This window comes from Pleurodeles waltl, chromosome 11 (genome assembly GCF_031143425.1).
Source record: "Pleurodeles waltl isolate 20211129_DDA chromosome 11, aPleWal1.hap1.20221129, whole genome shotgun sequence".
In the NCBI taxonomy this organism is placed as follows: Eukaryota; Metazoa; Chordata; class Amphibia; order Caudata; family Salamandridae; genus Pleurodeles; species Pleurodeles waltl.
The window spans coordinates 903,333,637-903,358,001 of NC_090450.1; the positions used below are offsets into that span (position 1 = coordinate 903,333,637).

General features: G+C 48.7%; 1 long non-coding RNA gene across 1 annotated transcript in view; it reads right to left on the bottom strand.

The window, feature by feature from the left end:
• Window positions 1-24,365, bottom strand: part of LOC138266253 (uncharacterized) — a 68,570-nt gene that overhangs the window by 21,432 nt on the left and 22,773 nt on the right. Inside the window, exon 2 of the long non-coding RNA XR_011199487.1 lies at window positions 23,407-23,506. This is a non-coding gene — a long non-coding RNA (uncharacterized lncRNA). The remainder of the gene's footprint in view (window positions 1-23,406; window positions 23,507-24,365) is intronic.

Here is a 24,365-nt window from a genome sequence, read left to right on the forward strand (position 1 = left end):
AATTTTACTGCCCGTAGGCTTTAGGAAATTATCAATAAAGGTCTCCATGAAAGGAGTCATATGTTTAGACCCTACACTTCCTCTGGCATTCCATCTACTCTGATAATATATCTTTAGCCCTCAATTATAACTTCCCCTACTTCTCAGTTAGGGATCTCATATGTTACTTGAAGGTGCTCATATCTTCCCGCAAGTCAACTAAAATGTTCTACAATGTCTTCAATCTACCCATCACCTTCAAAAGATCAATGCGGATTCTATCTCAACCTTGTTGGTTTTCCACTCCTATGAAATTTTTGATTCATGGACTCCTTTAAGACATGTTTTAATAGGTTCTGCGTTATCAATGCCCAGAATTGGCCCAGGTACTTTGTTTTTGTCCATATCTTTCCTTTTTGTAGCATTATGGCTACCTAATGCCAGGGCCACTCTGAATGCACTCAGCATGCAAATATTCCTAGAAGAGGAGGTAACATGACTTCTGACTGGGCAGAAGCTGCCGAGCACTCATCAGGCAATAGTGGGATTGGAAAGGCAGAAAGACCATTAATTCTCCTTCTCACTTTCTGTATACATATCTAACTAAGGGAGCAGGGCCTCTAGATATGGAAATACAACTTTGTTGCAGCACAACCATAATCTTAGACAGGAGTGAATATTCTAGAAAGGTGATTATAGGAAAGGTACTGTGTATGACGATTCATGAATTAAGAATGTACTGCCATTAACAAATGAGGTACTTTACTCAAAGTGAACTATCAATTGTCTTCATCTAAATCCTTCAAGAAGAAAGCATCCTAGTACTCTTTATTTTTTTTTATTTTTTTTTTTACTTTTCTTTTATTGTTAATAACACAATATGATACAAAGTCAGTGGGATCAGGGTCCCGTCATTCGAAAGTAATTGCACATCAGTGATATTAGAAAACCAAAGAAGAAGAAAAACGCATAAGGCACAAACAAGATATCAGTCGTAATATGAAAACCTGAGGTAGAGTTCACTTCCAACATATTTTAGGCTATGTGGGGGGGTTTAAAGAGGATAAAGATATAAGGGTGAGGAGTAGGTTTTACCTGTTCAGACGAGGGGACCGGGAGTGCCACCTTGGGAAGCAAGGATGTCTCTGCGCGGATAATGGGTGTTGCAGCTCATGTCAACTCTGTGGTCAGTTTCGGCTGGAACCAGGTGACTATCAGACGACATAGGAAGAAGGATCTACCATGGAGGTCTGTTTGGAGTGTTGCTGGAAGGCGACGTTCGGACTCTAGTGGGTATTTAGAAAGAGATGTGGGGATAAGGGTCGAGGGGGAGAGAGAGAGAGAGAGAGAGAGAGGAGAAAGAAAGAAGGAAAAAGGAAGAGAAAAGAAGAAACAGTAGGAAAAGGGAGGGGGAGAAGGGGAAGAAGAGAAAAGAAGGGGAAGGAAGAGAAGGGGAGATAAGGAGGAGGAGAGGGGGAAGAGTACAGAGGGAGGGGGAGGTACGGTAGCGAGGGTAGGGAAGCGAGGGGGAGAAGGGGGAAAAGACGCATGTGGGGGAGGGGAGGGAGAGGGAAGGGAGACGGGAACAGTGGTGGTTCCTGGTAGGGCACTATTGCCCCCTTGTAAGGAAGGGAGCCCATACCTGTAGGAATATTTGAGCTTGGTCTTGTAAGTTATAGATGATCCGTTCATGCATAGCAGTGCGGATCATGGCTGTAATCCATTCCTCCGGAGTTGGGGGGGTCTCTGACCGCCAGTGTCTGAGTATGCAAATTTTTGCAGTAGCTAACGCTGTATGCAACAGTCTCTTGTGTGGTCTAGGGAGGTCTGGTAGGGAGGTCGTATCTTGCAGAAGTATGAGGGCAGGAGGAAGTGGTGACAGAAGTGACATTACTTCAGCCAGAGTGGAGCTCACAGCATCCCAGAGTGGTCATACTGTTGTACAGTTTACTAAGATATGTATCAGGTCATAGGATGTTTCTGGACATCGCCAGCAGTTCGCATGCGGGAGGGATCCGATCCTATGCAGCTTCGCTGGGGACCAGTGCCATTCATGCAAGATTTTGAAGAGGCATAATTTCAAGCGTGCTTCCCGGGTACCTCTGTCTAGTGCCTCAAGGATAGCTTCCCAATCATCTGGGTCTAGATCCTGCTGCAGGCGTGTTTGCCACCGTACACGTAGTTTGTCCATTAGCGGTTGGGAGTAAAGCCGTCGAATAATTAAATCATAGAGACCCGACATTACTCCCTTGTATTGTCCCCATTGCTGCAGGTAAGCCACTATCGGTGAGGGCAGGGATCCCCGCAGTGGAGGTGTATTCCCTCGGGAGAGACAATGCTTGAGTTGCATGTATCTTCACTCCTGGTTCGGGTGCAGGCCGAACTCCTCCCGTAACTTGGGGAAGGGTTTGAGCACATCGTTCTCCAGGACCTGTGAGAGGGTTAGGATGCCTGCCTGTTTCCATTGCGGCCAATGGAGTACCTCGCCACCTATGCGTAGGCCACTGTTGTGCCACAGGGGCGCTTGGGCATGTATGAGGGGGTGGACCCCAAACAGTCGGTGGGCCCTTTGCCAGGATGCCCTGGTCGCCGCCAGGATAGGAATCACTGCGTTAGTGGCTGGGAGGTCTGCACGGTAGGGTCCACCGTGTCCTTCGTTCGCAGCCAGGAGTCGTTTTTCCACTGCTATCCACAAGGGGGGGTCTGGTATATTCGATAGTGTATTGGATAGCTGAGACATTTGGAGGGCTAAAGAGTAGTGTTCCACCGATGGGAGTCCCATTCCCCCGTTTATGCGGCGGGCCAAAAGCTTGGCTGGTGATAGCCGTGGTCGCATTGTGCCCCACACAAATGATCTAATTAGTGCATTGATGCCTCTTAGTGTGGAAAGGGGCACTTGTAAGGGCAGGAGACCTAGGATATAGGTGAAGCGGGGTACCATCACCATTCTAACTGCTTGTACTCTGCCCCACATGGAGAGGCCTAACTGGGTCCATTTCGCAAAGTCCAGTTTCGCCCGCGTGATGAGAGGATCAATGTTGTCCGCCACCATGTGTGCCAGTCCAGGGTTAACAAGCACTCCTAGGTATTTAAGACGTTTTGGCGTCCACCGGAATGGGTAGCCTAGGAGTGCCGCTTTTGTGGTTACTCACGATAGCGGAAGTGCCCCGCTTTTGTCCCAGTTAATACGGTATCCGGATAGGGCTGCGAAGTCCTCGATTACCTCTAATAGGGCCGGTATGGATCTTTCCAAGTCTGTGAGTGTTAAGAGGATGTCGTCAGCGTAGAGGTATATCTTGGAGGTGCCTTCGGGTAGTGGTAGGCCGGTTATGGAGGTGGAGGACCGGATGGCTGCCGCCAAGGGCTCCATTGCCAGAAGGAACAGGAGAGGTGAGAGGGGACACCCCTGCTGTGTACCCCTACGGATAGGGAAAGGGTCTGAGAGGAAGCCTCCGCAGTTGACTCTGCCCGCGGGTTGATCATAGAGCAGTCGTACCATGGAGATAAATTTGTTGCCTAGACCAAATCTCTCTAGGGCCGCAAATAGGTAGGCAATTCTATGCGGTCGAACGCTTTTTCGGCGTCTAAGGACAGGGCCAGCACCGACTCCGGGGAGTCTCTGGCCGCCCATAAGGTATGGCACAGGGTTCGTAGGTGGTTCCTAGACGTGCGGCCCGGTAGAAACCCCACCTGTGTATAGTGTATTAAGGACGGGATTACTTTACGTAATCTGTTTGCCAGGACGCTTGCTAGAATTTTGATGTCCCCGTTTAGTAGAGAGATGGGTCGGTAGCTGCCGCATAATAAAGGATCTCTCCCAGGCTTCGGTATGACAGCTATTGTGGCATTATTGGATATGGCCCCTAGTGTCTGTGTTTTGGAGGCTACATTGAGGGCTTCGCATAAGATATCAATCGCCTCTGCCCCTACCCATTTATAAAATTCTGCTGGTTATCCGTCCTCTCCGGGTGATTTGTGGTACGGGAGGTCAGAGATGACTTTATCTATCTCCTGTCTGCTTATTTCCCCTTCTAATAGGCTACGGCCCTCGTCTGTTAGGGAGGGGAGGTCTAGCTTCTTTAAGAAGGTGGTAGCTGCGCTAGGTTGGTCGTGGTTTCCGGCGTGTAAAGGTGTCTACAGAATTGGGCAAATTCGTTTGCAATGGCCTGCGGGTGGGTCAGTATGTCCCCGGAGGGAGAGCGAATGGCTGGGATGGCTAGAGCGGCTGTTCTTTGGCGGAGTTGGGCTGCAAGCAGTCGTCCCGCCTTCTCACCCTGTTCATAGTGTCTCCATTGGAGTCTCTGTAATGCAAATTCGGCCTGGGTGGTGTATAGCTCATTAAGGGCCATTTGGGCTTGCTCTAGGCTTCGACGGCCTGGAAGGGAGGGGTGTGCTGTATATTGCCTGGTTAGTCGGCGTATGTCGAGTTCCAGAGCCGCTTGTTGCTCTCTTCTGTCTTTGTTCGCTATCGCCGCATCCCGCATGAGCTGTCCCCGTATCGAGGCTTTGGCTGCGGCCCACATAGTTCGGCTTGAATCAACCGTACCGAGGTTGTCTTGGGTGAAAGTGGTCGCATGATCCTGTAGCTGCAACTTACCTTGGGGGGATCGATATCGATCCATCGCTAATCTCCAGGGTTTTCGGCCCAGGGATTCCAGGCCTAAGCGGATGGCTATAAGGACTGGTAAGTGGTCTGAAAGGCCTCCCTCCAGTATGTCGTCCTCCAGGGTGTGGGCCACAAGATTATGGGATAGGAGAAAGTAATCGATCCGTGATTGGGTACCGTGCACTGGCGAGAGAAAGGTAAGTTCTCTGTCCGTTGGGTGAGTCAGCCTCCAGTGGTCAACTAAACCATTATCCGCGAGTATATCAGACTGTATGGCTCTGTCTGTATTGTTACTCGTGTCTAGAGGCCCCGTCCTGTCCAATGCTGCCTCCCTTGCTAGGTTCCAGTCTCCTCCTATAACGTAACGGGATGCCCCTATCTCGGTTAGAAGTCGATTGAGCTGGAGAAAGAAGAGGCGTTTGGGACCTGTTGGTGCATAGACTGATCCCACACACAGTGTTGAGTCCCCGATTTTCAGCTTGGTAAATATGTATCGGCCCTCAGGGTCCGTCCACGATTTGACAACCGTGAAAGGGAGGGTTTTGCGTAAGAGGATCGCCACCCTGCTTTTTCTTGGGACATTCTCTGTATCGGGTGAGGGTGGGGTGCAGCTAAACAGGACGGTTCCCACCCAGTCACGTCGCAATCTATCAGATTTAAGACTGTCTAGGTGTGTCTCTTGTAATAAGGCGATGTCTGCCTGTTTAGAGTTAAGGTAGGATAGGACTTTCTTCCGTTTGATAAAGTGGGTAAGGCTGTTTACGTTCCATGATATCACCCTGAGGGGAACTACCGGTGCTCCCATCTGGTTGGGCATCCTTGTTTCCTGTGTCAGCCCACCCGGGGGTCTGAGCTCGGGGGAGTGGGGTGGACTCTTTGAACTGAAGAGGATGTCGGGGGGAGGGGGAGGGTGGCGGGTGCGTTGGATATGAAGAAGAGTTGAATAGAGAATAAAAAGGAGACAGTGGGGCAAAGAAGAAATAAAGAAGAAGGTAGAGAAGGGAGAACGGGATACGAGTCCCGAAGTACACGAACTTTAACCGGCGGGTCTAAAACCTAGGCCGATTGAGCTTCGACGCCCGGCCAGCGGGCCCGCGCCGGGGGGGGGGCGGCGCCCACGAGGTGCTCCAGACCTCCGCGTAGATGCCTCCAGTCATGTCCGGGGGGGGAGGTGTGTTTGTGACCAGAGGACGGGGGGGGAGGGGAGGTCACATGTTGGCCGTGTCCCTGTGTGGGGGGGATGGGGGAAGCGCGAGGAAAGGACAGGAGCAGGTGTTGTTGCTACTGAGGTCGCTTTCCCTTGGTTATTCTGAGGGGTTGCGGCATGTATATGCTCTGGGACTTAGCATCTGTGGTCTGTTCTGCTTTGCACCAGCGCCCATCGTTATATCACTATTGCGCTTGTTGGTAGACCGGGGTCTAGAGCTCAAACCCAGTTCAGAGTCATTTTGCCCCAACCCTGCCAGGGCAAGCCAGTAATGTGCAAGGGTATTGCGTCAGTTCCCATATTTTCCAGAGGACGTTATAAATCCTGATTCTAGATGGAAGAAGTGATATGGGATATGGTAAGTGTTACCCGACATGAAGGGGAGGGACGCCAACAAAAATTATCGCACAATCCGAACAGTCTAAGCAGCCCGAGTCGGTTAAAGCCTACTGGGGTGGGGGGGTGGTTCTCCGTGGTACAATGTCTGAAGAGTATACATTAAAATAGAGTACTCATCATTTCTCTGTGTCAGGACTCCTTCGTCATAAAGTTCCTGTGTTTCCTGCAATGTTTCTATGACAGTCTGTGGTTGTTGATATCGAGGGCTTGTAGGAAAACTGTGTCCATGTTGGTTTCAGGTAGCAGGCACCTAGGGTTTCAGAGGGGATCGGGACTTGTCTCTGTCTGGCAGCTGTGTGTGCATCGCCACCGCTTGTAGGACCTGGCCCCTGTCATCAAAACTTTTTGTTAATCTCTCCAGGTCTCTGCCCCTGGTTTGGGGGTCCGTAGTAGGTCTTCCGTAGGTGTCCAGAGCAGTTTCCGATTGGCCCATTCCCCTAGTTTGATTCTGTGTGTCTTGGGGGGGTTGGGTTGTTGATTCCATGGGTTGTGTCGGATCATGCAGCCCCTCTAGGAATGACTTCAGGTCCTCTGGGTCATAGAAGGTTCGTGACTCTCCGTTCTTAGTTATCCACATCCTGGCTGGCTCGAAGAAGCCGAATTTAACGTCCAGATGGCGAAGGCGAGGGCGAAGGGAGAGAAAGGCTCTTCTTCGATCTGCTGTTTCTTTGGAGAAGTCTGCTGAAAGGTGGATTTCGAGGGGACCGAGTCGGAGTGGGCCTTGCCTTCGGGACATCTGTAACAGTTGGCGGACCTGCCCGTACCGGAGGAAGCAGGCTATGATTGGGCGAGGACGATCTTTTCCGTTTTGTCTCTTGAGACCAAGTCTATGCGCTCTTTGAAATTCCAGAGGGGGGTCAAATGTTATGTCGCCTAGTTTGGGAAGCGTGTCTCGCAGGTAAGAGAGGATATCTGTACCCTCAATGCCTTCCGGAAATCCAAGGAAGCGTACGTTGTTTCTGCGGCTTCGGTCCTCAAGGTCAGTTAACTTGCTACGAAGGTACAAGAGTTCCTGATCTCTGTCAGTCTGTAAGACCCTTGACTTTCCACAGCCGCTACTCGATAGTCCAGTCCGGAGATTTGTGACTGGAAGCCCGCTATTTCCAGGAGCATGGATCTCGTTTCCGCTGTTAATGCTGACATGGCAGTGTCCATACCTTCCAGTTTGCGGCCTACTGCCGATATCTCCTGCAGTATACGATCTATTGATGCTCCTTGAGTGTCGTCTGACATGGTGTCGTGTGAGGGGGGTGGAGAGTCTGCGGTAGAAGGGTGTTTCTGTTGGCGCAGGGCTTCAGAGAAGAGTAGTTGGCGGGCAGGTTTACACAGTACTTTACCCGCCATCTTGCCTCTGGGCATTGCGGGTTTCTCCATGCAGGTGGGGATCTAAGGGGGTGCCTGTCCGTGTCTCAATGAGGGCAATCAGCGTGGGCGTGTGGGCGGCAAAGGAGAGAGGGTGGCGGAAGGGGGGGCGAGGGGGATTCAGAGTAGTTGGTGAGGTCAGGTGAGTACATTCCTTACTCCTTGCCCCCTCCTGTGCTTGCCCCTCTTTTTATTAGGTAGTGTTTGCTCCTTTGCTCTTTGCCTTCTCCTCTTCCCGTTGTTTTCCTCCTCTCTCCGCACGTTGTTATATTCCTCTCTCTCTCTCCTCACTCCCGGCCCCTCTCTCACTCATCCACCACCCTCATCTCCGTACGTCTCTCATCCTCTCTGACTCACCGGCTCGGCCCTCACCTCTCCGTCCTCTCCGGGGCCTCTGTCGTTTCTCAGGGGGCCCTCTCTGAAGCAGGTAAGGCTGGGGGGTGGGGGCAGCTGTACGTTGCACTCCGCTGGTGGTGAGGCCTCTTGTAGCCGATCCCGTCACCCCCGGCAGAAAGGGGAAGGTTGAAGAGGCACTGGGAGGCGCGTTGTCAGCATCGGGCCACCTCCTGTCGTTGTTCTGGGCCGTGATGTTGGTCGGCTCCGTTCTCCCCCTCCGGCAGCGATTGATCGGGAGGTAGGGAGGGGGCAGGCGGCGTCCCGGCCTGTTGCCGGCTCAGGGGGCCGCAGATGAGCCCGCCGTCAAGGTGCAGGTAGGGACGGAGGGCGCGCTCCCCCACCTCGGGCTTCAGCGAGGGACGCGTCTCTCTGCGTCGGGGTGATTCCTCACTCGAGGCCGCGGGTCAGAGGCCTGCCGTAGGCATCAAGCCTGCTCCCCTCGCTCCGCCCAGCGTCTCCAGAGAGGGCGCTCCCCCTGCGTCGCAGATGTCGGCCGTTCGTCGTCTCCAACTCCTATGTCGCCCCCCGCTGCGTTCGGGGGTCCCCTGGGGCGCCTCCAGCACCGCCGCCACCGCCGCGTGGCCCGCCGCCGTGCGGAGCTCGGCTCTCAGGCGGCCATCATGGATCGCGGCCAGACCACGCCCCGCATCCTAGTATTCTGATGGAAGCCAAAAACGGATGTTTAATTTGAGAGCTGTGTTTTGGGAATCCAAGCTCATAACCAACATGAAGGTGAAGATCCATGCATTCTGACTGTCAACCAAATGCTTTTCTGTATAGCAGCTTGCTGGTCAATCAAAATCTGGAGTTGTGTCATAAAGTATAATGCTTATTCACCCTGGTCTTTTGGGAGAATAAATGTTTTTTGCCAGATCAAGGGTTTTCCTTCGCCATCTACAATATTGTATTGATTTGCCCAGTTCAGTGAAACAGGTACACTTCTCGATGTATGTAGGACGTAGAATCTTTCTAGCATAGGTACCCCCACATTTTGCTTGGTGTCAGTGTGTTGACTGTAGTACACCGGGTTCCTGCTAATCAGGACCACAGTGTCAGTGCTCTCTCCTCTAAATCTAGCTGTTTGGTAATTTTTACACCGCCCAATTGGCATACTGGTGAACCCATGTAAGTCCTTAGTATATGGTACTTAGGGCATTGGTACACCAGGTGTCTCCCATGGGCTGCAGCACGTATTATGCCACCCATGGAAGCCCATTCAAACTGTGTCTGCAGGCCTGCCATTGCAGCCTGGGTGAAATGGTGCATGCACCTTTCACTTTAGATATAAGGCTTGCCTTATATCACTGTCACTGCACTTGGACAATGTAAGTTACCCCCATGGCAGGCCTTCAACCCAAGGGCAGGGTGCATGGTCCTGAGTGTGAGGGTACCCCTGCATGAACTTCATTCCCTGGGCTTTGTAATTGCAGGGAAGCAATTTTAAGGTATGTAGTGGACACTGGTAGACATGAGTAGTCCAACTACATATTGGATTCACTAAACCTAGGCATGTTTGGTATCAAACATGTTAGAATCATGCAACTACACCAGTGTTAGCTGAATGATACCATGTACTTCTGGGGGTTCCTTAGAGGATCCCTCAGATCTGCCTGTACAGCCTTGCAGGGTCTGCCTGCCAGCCCGTGATGCTGCCGACCCCAGACACTGTTCTGCCCCCCTGCTGCAGAGCCTAACTCGAGCAGGGGAAGGCAGAACAAAGGGTTCCCTGTAGGAGGGAGGTGTGACCTACCCTTCTTTAGAACTAGGTGTCTCTGGGGTGGGGTGGCCTCTCAGCCAGTTCTCGCTCTGGTGTGTAACCACATAAAGGACAGAGGAGTGACCATCCCCCTGTCCAGCTCCTCCCTAGGGAGATGCACAAAGCTCTGCCAGGTGGCCACTTGATTGCCATCTTGGAAATAAGAGGTGCAAATGCCCCTGGAAGTATCTGACTGGTTAGGCCCGGTAGGCGGGTCACTGCAGATGAGGGTGGGTCCCAAGATTTATCAAGCAAGCCTCTACAAAGGAGTTCTCTGCAAGACTCTTCTGCAACCCTGGCCTACGGAACCACTGCTGGTCTGCCTTAGGAACTGAAACAAGACTATATGCTGTTGGGAGGGCTCCCACTGCAACATTGTTTCTCCAGCTCCTGCAAGAATTCTGCAACATCCACCAATGTACATCTTTTAGGGTCACAAGGACTCTGTTTGCACCAGGAAGCAAAACGGAATCTCCCTTGGAGTGAAGGAGTCACTCCCCTGCATCTACAGGCAACTCAACGGAAAAGACCGGTTGGTGGATCATGCTGTCCCATGGACATCAGGAAGGCTCTGCAACACAGGTGGTGGTTCTGTGGCCCCCTCCAGGCCCAACTTGTCTTATATCCAACTTGGGAAATGGTGGGCCTGTGCTGTGGCCACTGGTACGGAACCCCTGTGCACTGCCTCTGTTGCTGTTACCAAGGTATGTTGACTCTTCCTCCAGGAGTCGTTGTTCCGACCACGTTGTTCAGGCAGGCGTGGATGGCACATGCGTTGTTCCATCAAACAACCCTATGTATGCATTAAAAAAATATACAAGATCTGATTTTTATTTTAAATATGTGTGTCAAGCTCTATTCCTGTCGATAAATCATGTTAATGTGGGTAGGCCAATTTGTTCATCAGTCTAAGACGATGGAGAAATAGGATTCCTTAGTAGACAGGCTAAACTGTAATTTTTTTTTTTTTTAAACTGACATATTAATCCCTATTTTCTTTATTTTATCCCCTTTGTCTTCAATAGTGTAAAATGTATTTGAAGCCATTGTTTAGTTAAGAAAAGATTAGAGTGGTTGTAGAGGACATGCAGCTGCCTGCTACATGCAAAACATTGTCTGTATTGCCGATTACATTTTTTTATCTGAGCTTATGGAAGAAAAAATGACTTCCAAACTATTTTTTACCATTATTGTTTGACGTTTGTATGGGCATGTCTAAAAGCATTTTATTTTACACACAGTAAATACACTTAGAAACTAACAAGAAAAGCATAGAAGTACATTGGGCCCAAGGGGAAGGGCGGCAATTCATATACTCAAAAAGTGGTATAAGAATGGAGGTGCCCAAAAAAGGTAAGTGTGTTAGAATTACAAGGGTGAGGGAGGGGAGTACGAAATCTCCCATGGTAAGTAGGTGAAATCACCACAGGCTAACACAGGGCTGTCACTGTTGGAATTTTCGGAATTCAGGACCCTTCCCAGAGAACCCCAGGGAAGTTTGCAGGATTTTGGGGACCAGCCAGGTCCAAGAGACTCAACCCTTGGAGGGGAGTCAGAGCTGTCCCTCAGCGTTCAGAACAGCCAGGAGAAATCATTGAAGCCCCCACGAGGACCCACTGCCATCTGGCACAAGGAGTTGCAAGGAGGCCTCAGCAGCACTGCAGAGAAGGAGTCTCACGCCGCAGGAGTTGCAGAGCGGATGCTGTTCTTGGAGTTGCAGAGTGCTGGAGGCTGGGGCTTCCTGCAGCTTCATTTTTCATTGAAAAGGCATGCCTAGTAAAGGCATGTGTGGAACGGAATGAGTGGTTGTAGCATGCCACCCCGCTAAAAACACAACTACCCCGACACCCTCACCCACCCTAAAAACACTACCCGACGCCCCCACCCGCCCTTAAAACAACCACCCCACCAGCCCTAAAATCAAAACTACTCCGATCCCCATCCCACCCCTTAAAACAAAACTACCCAGACCCCCACCCCGCCTCTGAAAACAAAAGTTAACCGAACGCTCAACCCTAAAAACCAAACTACCTGCCCCCCCGCCCCGCAAACAAAACGACCCCGACCCCCGCCACCCATTCTCCTAAAAAGAAAACTACCCCGATACCCCCACCCACCCAGAGCCCCCCACCTAAAAAACAGACCTCCACCCCCAAAAATAAAACAACCCCCAACCCTGCCCCTATCAAACTACCCTGCCACCCAACTCCGCCCCTACAAACAAAATTACCCCGACCACCACCCCTAAAAACTAGCCCAACCCCGCCCCTAAATACAAAATTACCCCACCCTAAAAACCAAAATATCCCGACCCCCACCCCTAAAAACAACTTTCCCCTATACCCCCCACCCACCCCATACCCTAAAAAGTGTGAATCTTGAAAATGATTTCCTACCCAGTAGCTCAAAACCACAGACTTTGACATGTTGACTGTTATTGTAGAAGGCTGGCTCTCTATGTAGTGTGCAAAGCTAGGCACACTGTGCAGGGAGTCTAGGCAACCACACGTTGGTTTACAGGGGTAAAATCTAGACCACCTAAAGTTCTAATTTTTATGATAGCTTGGTTGAGCAGTTAGGCCAATCCTGGGGAAGTGCAAAGCATTTGCAGTACTCACAGCATCAATCTTGCAACTCACACGCTCAAATGAATAACTTGAGACATATTTATAAAAATATGTCTGATTTTTATAAAAATTTGAAAATCATGAAAATCAAGATCATCAGAATTGGTTAAGTACTTTTCGGGATATGAAATTCTGAAGTTTAATAAAAAATAGTCTTACTGTGCGTAATTACACACCATTGGAATCAATGGAGTATCACCATTAAAAATACATACAAAAAAGTTATTCTTTTGCAGATTGGTTGAGGTCGTCGGTGAGCATGCTGTGCCAGTTGGCAAAGTTCAGGCGGCTTTTGGTTTCGGCAGGAGCAGCAATAAAAGGTCCCTGGAGCTGGTGCAGGGCCACTGCGGCGGACCACTTGGAAAAACACTGTACAGGTAAGGTTAAAGGTGGATCTGAGGGGTCCCCTTGGAGTGTCAAGGTTGCAAGGGGTGGGGGACCCTTAGGGCACAGCAGGTTCTTCAGTGCAGGGCACAGGGCAGCCGGGTGCAGTGCAAATCGGTGAGCCAGGAGTTGTGCACAAGGATGCCCTCAGGAGCAGGGCGTAAGTTGGTTTAAGGGTCGTTTGCAGGACAATGGGGGCACTCTGGCTGGAGGTCTGGGGTATTCCTGAAGTCCCTCAGCTGGGGCTTCCTCCTGTTCCTTTTGCAGCCCGGAACGGGCTGTTTTTCTTTGCGTCCGACGTTGGCTGACCAGTACGAAAAGGTATTGTCAAGGTTTGGCCACTAGAGGGCGCAATGCCACCACCCTTGGCACACTGGCAGAGTTTGTCCTCGCCGTCGTCAGGGTGCAGTTTGGTCAACCTGCGGCATCCAGTTTGGGAGTTAACGGCTGGTCAATGAAGTGACCCTCACTGGCTTGCTGGTTTCTTGAAGTTTCAGAGTGGTACCATCCACTCTGGGGGGGGGGGGGGGGGGGGGGGAGTTCTCTGGTGTTCGATGAAGCCTGGAGGTCTTCTGGGGTTTCTGTAGAGTTGTCCAGCAGCTCCTCAGCGGTGATTGTCAAGTCCTGGGTGCAGCAGGCAGGGTTTGGTGCCTTTTCTTTGTGCAGCAGGTCCACAGTTCTAGTGCCTTCGGATCTTCTTCTTGCTGGTCTTCTTTTGTCTGTTGAATTTGAATTCTTGTTCTAAGGTTGCCCACTAAAAACTGTATTTGGTGGGCATTTTAGAGGGAGCCTGGTAGTGATCAATGGGTCATCTACCTTAGATGGCTACACCCACTAAGTGACCACTTCCGGTGGGCAGAGATCACATCCCTACACCTGACTGGCTATTTTCCTTCCATCCAAGGTGGAGGAAAATGAAATGGAGATTCCACATCACATGCAACACATTAGGGGTGGTGAATGCTAGGTAGGGCACCTCCTCCTGTTCTAGGTTTGAATTTCCCGCTGTTGCTCCCACCAAAAGTGGGGGTTTGCAACAGGGTAGCCCTCTGCTGCTAGCAGCAGGCCTGGAGGTTGAGTTTCTAAGGCAGCAGGCCCTTTGGAGCTCACCAACAGAGCAGTGCACATTCCTGAGGGAGGGGGCGAAAGCACCTCCACCCAGGGAGGGATTTGTATTATATCCCAGAGGGCTGAAGCCCTCACCCCAGGGGCACAGACTTGTGTCATGAAGTGGCAGGCTGGTTAGGACCAGCCAGCAACTATGCCAGGGTAGTTAGCTTTTGCAGGGGGCACCTCCAAGGTGATCCCTGGGTACATTTTGAAATAAATCCAACACTGGTACCAGTGTGGATTTATCATTCTGAGTTTTTTTTATACCAAACAGCCCAGTGTTCAGATTGGCCATCATGTAGCTGTGAAACTCATACTGACAAGTGTCCAGCACATGTATTAAAATGGTTGCTCCAACTCACAATGTCCTAGGTTTGGCAAGGACACAGTGGGGGCATAATGCTCATGCAGCTATGCTCTCATATACCGTATGATGCACCCTGCCTTCAGGCACTGGAAGGCCTTCCAGAGGGGTGTTTTACCCACAGTGCATGCAGTGTATAGTGGACTGGGCACCCAGGCTGTGTGTCATGTCGAGTTTGTGTTTTTGGTTTGCACCAAAGCACTCAGCCTACACTGGTATGACTGGGTGTATCTGGATGCCTGGCCCTTGAGGGTGGCACAATCAGTGCTGCTGCCCTCAGGGGCCGACCCTTAGTACCTCATGCCCTGGGCACCTAAGTACCATTTACTAGAGGCTTATAGTGGCAGCTAAAGGCATTGCCAATTGTGGCAATACATCATACCAGTTTAGGGAAAGAGCTCTTGCCTAGGGGCCCTGGGCACTACAACTTCTAGGCTACAACATATATCAGGAAAAACGTGGGGGCTAACGATGTCAAAAAGAGGCCTCTCCTCATAATTATATATCATAATATTACATCATGTAATATGTTAACCCTATCACTCTTATGTCAGAGCAGAAAGTAGTCCTCCATGCTCGGTACTCCACTGACTGAGTATCTATTTCCAGTTTTCCCTGGTGACTAAATAAAAAAAACACAGGGCAGTAGACATTTTCCTCTCTATTAGCTCTTGCAGTATTGCTATATAGCAGTACAGGGCCTTTGGAAGAGTATCCCCAAGACAAATTCCTGAAGGAAAAATGAAATCCCCATGCCCTGTACAAACATAAGCACGCCTGCTGTTGGAATGGAGGCAGGTACTTGTGTACCATCTAACATTATATACAGTTTCTCACTTAGGAAAAAATAATGAAGCAATGAAACAGTTCACTGTGTGCACAAGTCGGTGCCATGAACACAATGGGTTTAAAACAAATGTGACACCAAGAGTTTGTGTATGCAGGATGAGAACAGGGAACAGAAAATTACTCAGAGGCGGATTCAACGGATAAACAAAAGCTAAATGTAAACTGACATTAATGTATATTTTCACATTGGAGGAATAATTTAAAAGGTTGCTTCTCATTCAAGGCAATAAATTGTTTTTCATAATAATAGGTTACATTTATATAGTGTCAGAAGTCTGACACAGATAAGGCGGAGGAATGAAACCCATAATTAGCGAGCCATAGTAGATTAGTTGAGGCACAAGAACTAAATGCGATTTTTGTAGGAGCAGTGGAGTCAGTAATTAGATCACATGGCTTTTGAATATGAAAAGCCTTGACCTTAAAGTATGCAATGCAGCTTACACTGTCTGTGTAGGATTAGAGTCTTGGAAGTGTATGCAACACTTAAGAGTACACATAAAGCACTGTAGCTTTATCCTTAACAAAAAACAAGCATTTGCCAAGCCACCATGTCTCAACTTTGTGACCTATTGGCTTTGCCAATGGTTTTCAGCTATGCTGCACAGTATCCCTAATGCAATGCAGCATTGCTAACGTTAAACAAAAAAACCATTTATGTGGCCGGATGTGTCATTTTGCAGGCACACGCACCATCCATGTGCGCGCCCATGAAATGATGGAGCAGCTTTTTTTTTTTGTTTTTAATTACTGATCCAAGTGGGATAGATAACACACAAAAAATATTGCACAGAAGTGTCTTTTTAGGTCTCGCCTAGGCAGCGCATGTGCTGTCTCTTCAAGACATGCTGTTATCTACTCTGTGTACTCTTAACCCGCCCATCGCTTTTTATTTGTTGTTTTGCATGTCTTTTGCAAAGGCTTGCTTCTTTGTGGTCGGTGTTTGTTACTTGTCCCTCCTTTTTGTGTCTCAACCTCTCCCATGGAGCATGCGTCTATTACTTGTAGGCTTGCACTTTTGTGCATGTAGGTTTGGTTGAACGCACTATTTTTTTCTTTTGGTTCTGCCCGTGTTCTTGGAATGTTGTCTTTTCTTCTGGTCTTGTTGCTGAGCCGAACACGTTAACCCGACGGGAGTGCTAATAAACTTAAAGGTAAAAAGCTTTGTGACATTACATCCTAACTGGCGGTGATGCGTGTCTTTATGGCGCTGCTCGGTATGGGGGCTCTGTGTGATTTCTTCCATTTGCTTTGTGTGCGTGTTTGCTAGTTGTTTACATAAGAGTGTAGCACATGAGTTTCGTTTTCTTTCCTTTAACAGCTGGCTATTCTTTCATCCAGAGAAAACCATTAAGGCCTCACACTCGATTTATTTAAGAATGTCTCAGCTCAGTTTCATTTGTATGAGGAGCACGTGTTTATGTCTCCTTTCTTTTATTAAGAGGCAGCTGTGGGATTCCTGAGGCCAGGAAAGTGTGACTGGTTCATGCCCTCAGTCTCTGTTTATTTATTTTTGTCTTTTATGATGGCCCCCCTGCTGGCCTGGGGTGCATAAGCTGCAGACATTTGAGTGTGGTAAATGGCAGAACAACTCCTTCTGAAAGGTGGCTTAGCTGCTTTTAGGAGTTTAAATGCAGTGGTGTTATCCATGTTATTTTTGATTGGAATCTGTTTTATTGTGTAGTTGTGTGAGGGGCCTGCTTCCTGGAAACAATAATTAATAAATCCTGCTGCGAGGCACATGAAGTTTGGGACATATGTTCAGTTCCTGAAGTTCATGTATTGTGTTTTAAATCTTTTTATTTCCACATATTTATAAATCTTTACTCACCTGTTACCTTTCTGCATATAGCTGTTTCTTTTCTTGACCTAGGACAACTTATTTTGCTCTCTTGCCTAAGGCATTCTTAGGCTTTTGGTGCAGCCCATTTCTTTGTGGCTGTTTAGGTCGAGCCTCATTCTGCGTCCTCTAGGCAATGCTGCAAGCTGCTTCTCCGGACCTGCCTGTAATTACTCATTCTAAGTCCTCTAGAATGTGCTGCTAGTTGCTTCTCTGGTCCCAGTGGTAATTCCTCATTCTTAGTCCTGTATACAATGCTGCAGCTGCTTCCCTGGCCCCAGTGGTAATGATTTATTTTAAGTCCTCTAGCCAGTGCTGCAGATGCTTCTCTGGTTCCCAGTGATAATTCCTCATTCTTTGTCCTGGAGACAATTCTGCAGCTGCTTCTCTGGTCCCAATGTTAATTCCTCATTCTAAGTCCTCTAGACAGTACTGCTAACTGCTTCTCTGGTACCAGTGGTAATTCCTCATTCTAAGTCCACTGCACAGTACTGCAGCTGCTTCTCTGATCCCAGTAGTAATTCCTCACTCTTAGCCTTCTAGGAAGTGCTGCTAGCTGCTTCTGTGGTTGCAATTCTAATTCCTCATTCTAAGTCCTCTAGACAGTACTGCTAGCTGCTTCTCTGCTACCATCAGCAATTCCTCATTCTAAATCCTCTAGACAAAGCTGCAAGCTGCTTCTCTGGTCCCGTCAGTAATTCCTCATTCTAAGCCCTATAGGAAGAGCTGCTAGCTGCTTCTCTGGTCATATTGGGAATTACTCATTCTAAGTCCTTTACACAGTGCTGCAGCTGCTTCTCTGGTCCTCAGTCTTAGTCCTCTAGAAGTGCTGTAGCTTCTTCTCTGGTCCCGCCGGTAATTTCTCATTGTAAGTCCTCTAGACAATACTGCAAGCTGCATTTCTGGTCCCATTGGTAATTCTTCATTGTAAGTCCTCTAGACAGTGCTGCAGCTGCAGCTGCTTCTCTGGTCCCAGTGGTAATTCCTCATTCTTAGTCCTGTAGACAATGCTACAGCTGCTTCTTTGATCCCAGTGGCAATTCCTCATTCCAATTCCTCTAGACAGAGCTGCAGCTGCTTCTCTGGTCCCATAATTCTTTATTCTTTAAGAAGTTGTGCTAGCTGCTAGTTGTGCTAGCTGCTTCTATGGTCTCGCTGGTAATTCCTCATTCTTAGACCTCTAGAAAATGCTGCAAGCTGCTTCTCTGGTCTCGTCAGAAATTCCTCATTCTAAGCCCTTTAGGCAGTGCTGCTAGCTGCTTCTCTGGTCCCATTGGTGATTCCTCCCTCATTCTTAGTCCTATAGACAGTGCTGCTAGCTGCTTCTTTGGTTCCAGTGGTAATTCCTCATTCTAAATCCTCTAGATAGTGCTGCTAACTGTTGTTCTGGTCCCAGTGGTAATTCTTTTTTCTTAGTCCTATAGACAATGTTGCAGCTGCGTCTCTGTTCCCAGTGGTAATTCCTCATTCTTAGTCCTCTAGGAAGTGGTGCTAGATGCTTCTCTGTTCAAGTCGGTAAATCCTCCATTCTAAGTCATCTAACAGTTCTGCAGTTGCGTCTCTGTTCATACATCCTCTACACTCCATACCAAAACACAAGTAACAGACATTGGCCCTCATTACAACTTTGACGGGCGGCGGAGGCCGCCCGCCAAAGTTGCGCCGCAGGAATACCGCACCGCGGTCTGAAGACCGCGGCCGGCATTCCAAGTTTTCCCCTGGGCTGGCGGGCGGCCGCCGAAAGGCCGCCCGCCAGCCCAGGGGAAAACGACCTTCCCACCATGAAGCCGGCTCGTAATCGAGCCGGCGGAGTGGGAAGGTGCGACGGGTGCTACTGCACCCGTCGCGTATTTCACTGTCTGCTATGCAGACAGTGAAATACAAGCGGGGCCCTCTTACGGGGGCCCCTGCAGTGCCCATGCCATTGGCATGGGCACTGCAGGGGCCCCCAGGGGCCCCGCGACTCCCCCTCCCGCCATCCGGTTCCCGGCGGGAGAACCGCCAGGAACTGGATGGCGGGAGGGGGAGTCGGAATCCCCAAGCCGGTGCAGCAAGCTGCGCCGGCTTGGAGGATTCCTTGGGGGCAGTGGGAAACCGGCGGGAGACCGCCGGTTTCCCTTCTCTGACCGCGGCTAAGCCGCCGCGGTCAGAATGCCCCGTGGGGCACCGCCGGCCTGTCGGCGGTGCCACCGCGTCCCGCGGCCCTGGCGGTTACAAACCGCCAGGGTCGTAATGAGGGCCATTGTCATTTACAGTGCCACTAACTCTCACAAATGCGAGACCTATTGAATTGAAAATGCTTGTTTTTTTAAAGCGGGTGAAGGAAGCAGAAGCAACATCGGAAGGATGCACCAGGGGCTAAAGCAAACGGGGTTGGTCAGCAGAAGCATCGGGAAGGTGGGTGGGTGGGTGGGGTGGAATAAAAAAGCAACATGTGGAGAGTGATGGGCATAGTGATAGTATGTGTGGAGGATGGGTGGACACAAGCCACAAAGGAAGGCGGGAGACACAGAAGCAACACAGAGGGGCAGATGCAACCTACAGAAGCACGTAGGCTAGCGCAACGCATAGGATGGCTGAGAGAAGCATATGTGGCAGCCAGCAGCACAAAGAAAGAGAAGTACCCAGCTCAAAAACACATGCTCTCTGTGTGAACGCATACACATAAATTAATAGTTTTATGACATTGAGCATAGACACCAGGCAAACACACATGCTAAAAAGACAATGTTCCATGGTAGGGACAAACACAAGATTGACAAGCTGGGACACGAATAGGGGGCAGGCTGTTACAATGCATGCAAGTGCTTATGCAGCCTTTGCTGTGATTCAGTAGAATTCTAGTGTATTTTAAGTTCTGTAAGGAATGTTGTTTAGTGCAGTTCCATTCACTGGCAGTTGCCTGCTGACTGGGGAATGGGACACCACGTTTGAGAGTGCCAGCATATGCAATAAAAGCAAAAAACATCTTACTGGAACTACAGACTCATTACTACATAAGAATGATCAGCAACAGACGGGCTTCTAGCCCCTCTATGTTCATATTAAGCCACAATATGCCTCACAACAGACAGCGCATGCGTAGTCTAGTAGGCTCCACTAATAAACTGATCTTAATTGTGTATATGTCTATAGTCGGATAAAAAGGGCACCACTGTACCACTAACATACCTGACAATTTGAACAGATGTCCAAAATAACATCCAACATTTAGCTCTAGCCAAACTTTACTGCTTCAGAATCTCCTTGTACCTAAGAACTGCACGTGCAGCTATCTCTCACTCTCCTTTCCTGGGCTCCATGAATAAGCACAGCTGCACATCTGGAACAGCACCAGATCAATAGTCTCAAGTACTCATGCACGACACCAAAACAGGTTTCCAGTCCTGGACTGGAACTTTGGGCAGTCTGGAACTGGCAGATGTGCCAGCTTGAACGCACAAGTGTGTAGGTCGTTTTTCAGTCCGGTGAACAGTGACAGAAGCAAAAAAAACAAAAAAACAAGCCACACACTTGCCCCTTCAATCAGACCCATCTGGCAGTGCCAGATGGTCCGAAATTACAGTCCAACACAGCGCTCCAAAAAAACAAAAACCATGCTTTATTTGCGCACATCCCTTCAACCATATGCTAGAAACCACATGCCAAAGCACGATGTCTCTCTCTCTCTCTCTTTTTGCTTCACCACAATCGAAGGTGCAGCACAAAAAATAAGGGAAGAACACAACTCTGATATACATGTATGACATCAAAACATACCCAAAGAAGGCAACATGACAGAAATGCACACTCATCAAGGCACTCACACGGAGTAGCCTTGCTACACATCCAACAAGCATTGACAAAGCCAATAGGTCTCACCTATGCAAGAGCTATTGGCTTTGCCAACGTTTTTTAGCGATGTTGTACACCAGCGTGGCTGCTGTTCAGCATGGCTAAAAGTTAGTGGGGTAGAGTGTGGAATGTTGTAGAGTGGAATGACAAAGAGTGGAGTGGCATATAATGTTGTGCATTGGAGTGGCATGCAGTGGAGTCACAGAGAGTGGGGTACAAAGGAGTGGCGTACAGTGGAGTAGACAGGTGTACAATGCAGTGGCCTATAGTCTTGCAAAGTAAAGTGGCGTAGAGTGCAGCAGCATAGAGTGCAGTGGCATAGAACTCAGCAGCATATAATGCAGCTTAGTAGAATGCAGTTGCACAGATTAGAGTGGTGCTCAGTAGAGTGTAGTGTCAGAGTGCAATGACATAGGCTGCAGTCACATAGAGTGCAGTGATGTGGAGTGGTGTAGAGCAGGGTGGAATAGAGTGCAGTGGCGTAGAGTGGTGGTGCAAAATAGAGTGGCATAAAGTGGAGAAGAATATAGTGCCTCAGAGTGCAGTGGAGTAGAGTGGAGTGCTGCAGAGTAAAGTGGCGCAGAGTGGAATGCTGCAGAGTAGAGTGGAGTGATACAGACTAAAGCTGTGTAGAGTACAGTGGCATAGAGTGTAGTGGAGTAGAGTGCTGTGGAGTAGAGTGCTGCAGAGTAGAGTGTCTAAAGTGCAGTGATATAGACTTCATTGGCGTAGAGTACAGTGGTATAGAGTGCAGTGGTGTTGACTACAGTGGTGCAGAATAGAGTACTGTGGCATAGAGTAGAATGGCGTAGAGTGCAGTGTTATAGAGAAGAGTGGTGCAAAACAGAGCAGAGTGCTGTGGCGTACAACGGAGTGGCAAAGAGTAGAGTGGACTGGTGTGGAGTGCATTGGCATAGAGTGCTTCTGAGTATAATGGTGTAGCGTGCAGTGCCATAGAGTGCAACAACATAGAATTCAGTGGTGTATAATGCAGCATCATAGAATGCAGTGGCATAGATCAGAGTGGTACATAGCAGAGTACAATGGCATAGAGTGCGGTGGCGTAGAATGTAGTGGAGTAGAGTGCAGTGGTGAAGAGCAGAGCAGAGCAGACTGGAGTGGCAGAATGCAGTAGAGTAGAGTGGCAGAGTGCAGAGGTGGAACGTAAAGTGGTGTAGAGTGGTGCAAAGTAGAATACAGTGGTGTAGAGTGCAGTGCTGCAGAGTTCTGTGCAGTAGTGCAGAATAGGGTGGTGTAGAGTTCAGTGGCAGAGAGGACAGTGCTGGAGAGTACAGTGCAGTGGTTTAGAGTGGCATAGGGTGCACTGGTGTATAGTGGCGTAGACTACAGTGGTGCAGAGTAGAGTGCAGTGGCATAGAGTACACTGGCAGAGAGTGCAATGGCTGAGAGTGGATTGGAGTGGCGTAGAGTGGCACAGAGTAAATTGGCACAGAATGCAGGGGTAGAGAGGCGATTGTTTCAGAGTAGAGTGAAGTGGCGTAGAGTGGAGTGTTGCAGAGTAGACTGAAGTGGTGTGGAGTGGTGCTAGGTAGAGTGCAGTGATATAGAATGTCAGAGTAATAGCACAAAGTGGTGTGGAGTGCAGTGGTGCACAGTAGATTAAGGTGGCGTACAGTGGATTGGCATAGAGTGCAGGGTCTTCATTTGTGCTTTACGAATTCTGATATATTCTGAAATACATTCACAGTTAATTTAAATACTATTGTGGCTAGAAAAAACACCCTTTCCTACACCCCAAGTACCCAGCAAGAGTGTTGCATAAATCCTCTCACTTTGAAGTCAGACAAAGAAAAGTAAACACTAAGCTCCCACAGAAAACAGAGCCTGACATCTGATCTCGGTCCTTAAATACAACTGACCTCTGTCTTTCAATGCACAGCAAATGTGACGAGATAAGAACAAGATTTACAGGTCCGTTTACAGAAAGGATCACTCCTGGAAGAATACAAAGATTGGTCGTGTGAAAAGGCTTTGCTCCTTGGGAAGGACGAACTGAACCTGTACAGCCTAAAACAAATAAAGCCAGCAAATAGAAAGCCAGAAACTCTGAGGTAGAAACCACAAAGCCAATGATAAATAATGGGTGGAATGCATTCCCAGGGAGGGTTTCTGAATGGCCCCAATATGTCTTTAGAAAACCAGACAGCTGTGCTGTCTATTAGGCTTTGACCTAAAAATGGGGTCTGTCGACTGATCTGGGGTATAAAGTACTATATATATGCAATTACAATGCAATACAGTATAATTGGGCAAAAGATCAGGTTGGCTAGCTAGTATCCATTTTAATTTAGGATATTAGGAGGTATAAAATGGATGCATCATAATGCATTGCACGCAATCTAAAATCTAACACTAAACACTGTAAAGGTTTCTACATGCCTGGTAATACTGGGGCTCTTTTTTTCAGCCCCTGTAAACTAAATGCACTACAGCCTGCTGACCTGCCTGGAGCCAAGATAAGTCTTTTAGAAGTAATCAACAAGGCATTGATAACTGCAAAGTTTTTAGATAAAGGAAAGGAGTAAAATTACAGTTCAAAACAAAAAAGTAACCTTAGGAAGCTATGATAAACGTATTGTGTGTTGCATGCCCCTGTATAGAGCTGTGGTTGATCAGCTTGAGTAAATATCAACTACTGGAGGTTCCTGCTCCGAAACAAATCAAGAACTTACCATTAATCTTGATTTCAGGATGCTGTCTGTTAACTTTCACAGATGTCATAGAAGAGGCACAACCCATTGATTCTCATGAACATTGATGACTTCTGTTCATCTTTGGGGACAAAGCGAAAAATGTACAATGCATCAGTATTTTTGCACCGAACATATTCATACCTAGAACCTGATTTACTTATTTACAAACAAAATCCTCCATTATCTTCACTCCTAGGCAGATTCTGACATTGTACTATTTAGCCTAGTAACTCAGTTGTTGACTTTGGCAACTGGTATCCTGGGTTCAGAGCACATATATGTCTCTTTTACCACAATGTGAAAATACATTTTGAAAACGATGAAAGCAGCACAATGTGCAATCTAGTACTAACATGTTACCACCCACCGCTGGCATCAAATCATAGTCATTTGAAATATACCCATATGAATACATGCATTGTAAGGTAAATGCACCAAACACCTAACTTTTATTCAAAATATCCACAACTACATGGTAGCTCAAGCCACCCTCAGTGATGTTTTCAATACCATGTCATCTTGGATGACTTTGAAATTTTTGGTTCTGAACCATTCAAAAACATAAATTCTTCCCACACATAGCAGAATCTCTACCTTTGAGGGGATGGTCTTGGATGCCATGGATTGAGTAGCATGCTAACCGAGCTCCCGATCACCCCTGCCAGCTTTCACTTACATTGTGACGGGATTGGGCTCAAATTCACCATCCACCTATCCGGTTGTCGGTGCCACAGCCAACATTGGGAGACCATGAAGAGGAGTGCCTATGCAACAACAAGATGGTAAACAGTCACAGCTGATTCGGAGGGGCTACAGTCTGGCACAAGGAGATCTGTGGGGCACAGAGCGGGCCTGATGGGAGAGTCAGTGGTAGAAACGCGGCCACCTGGCCCGCATCCACTGGCAAATTGCAGCAGGTAACTGAGGAAAGTGCAGCA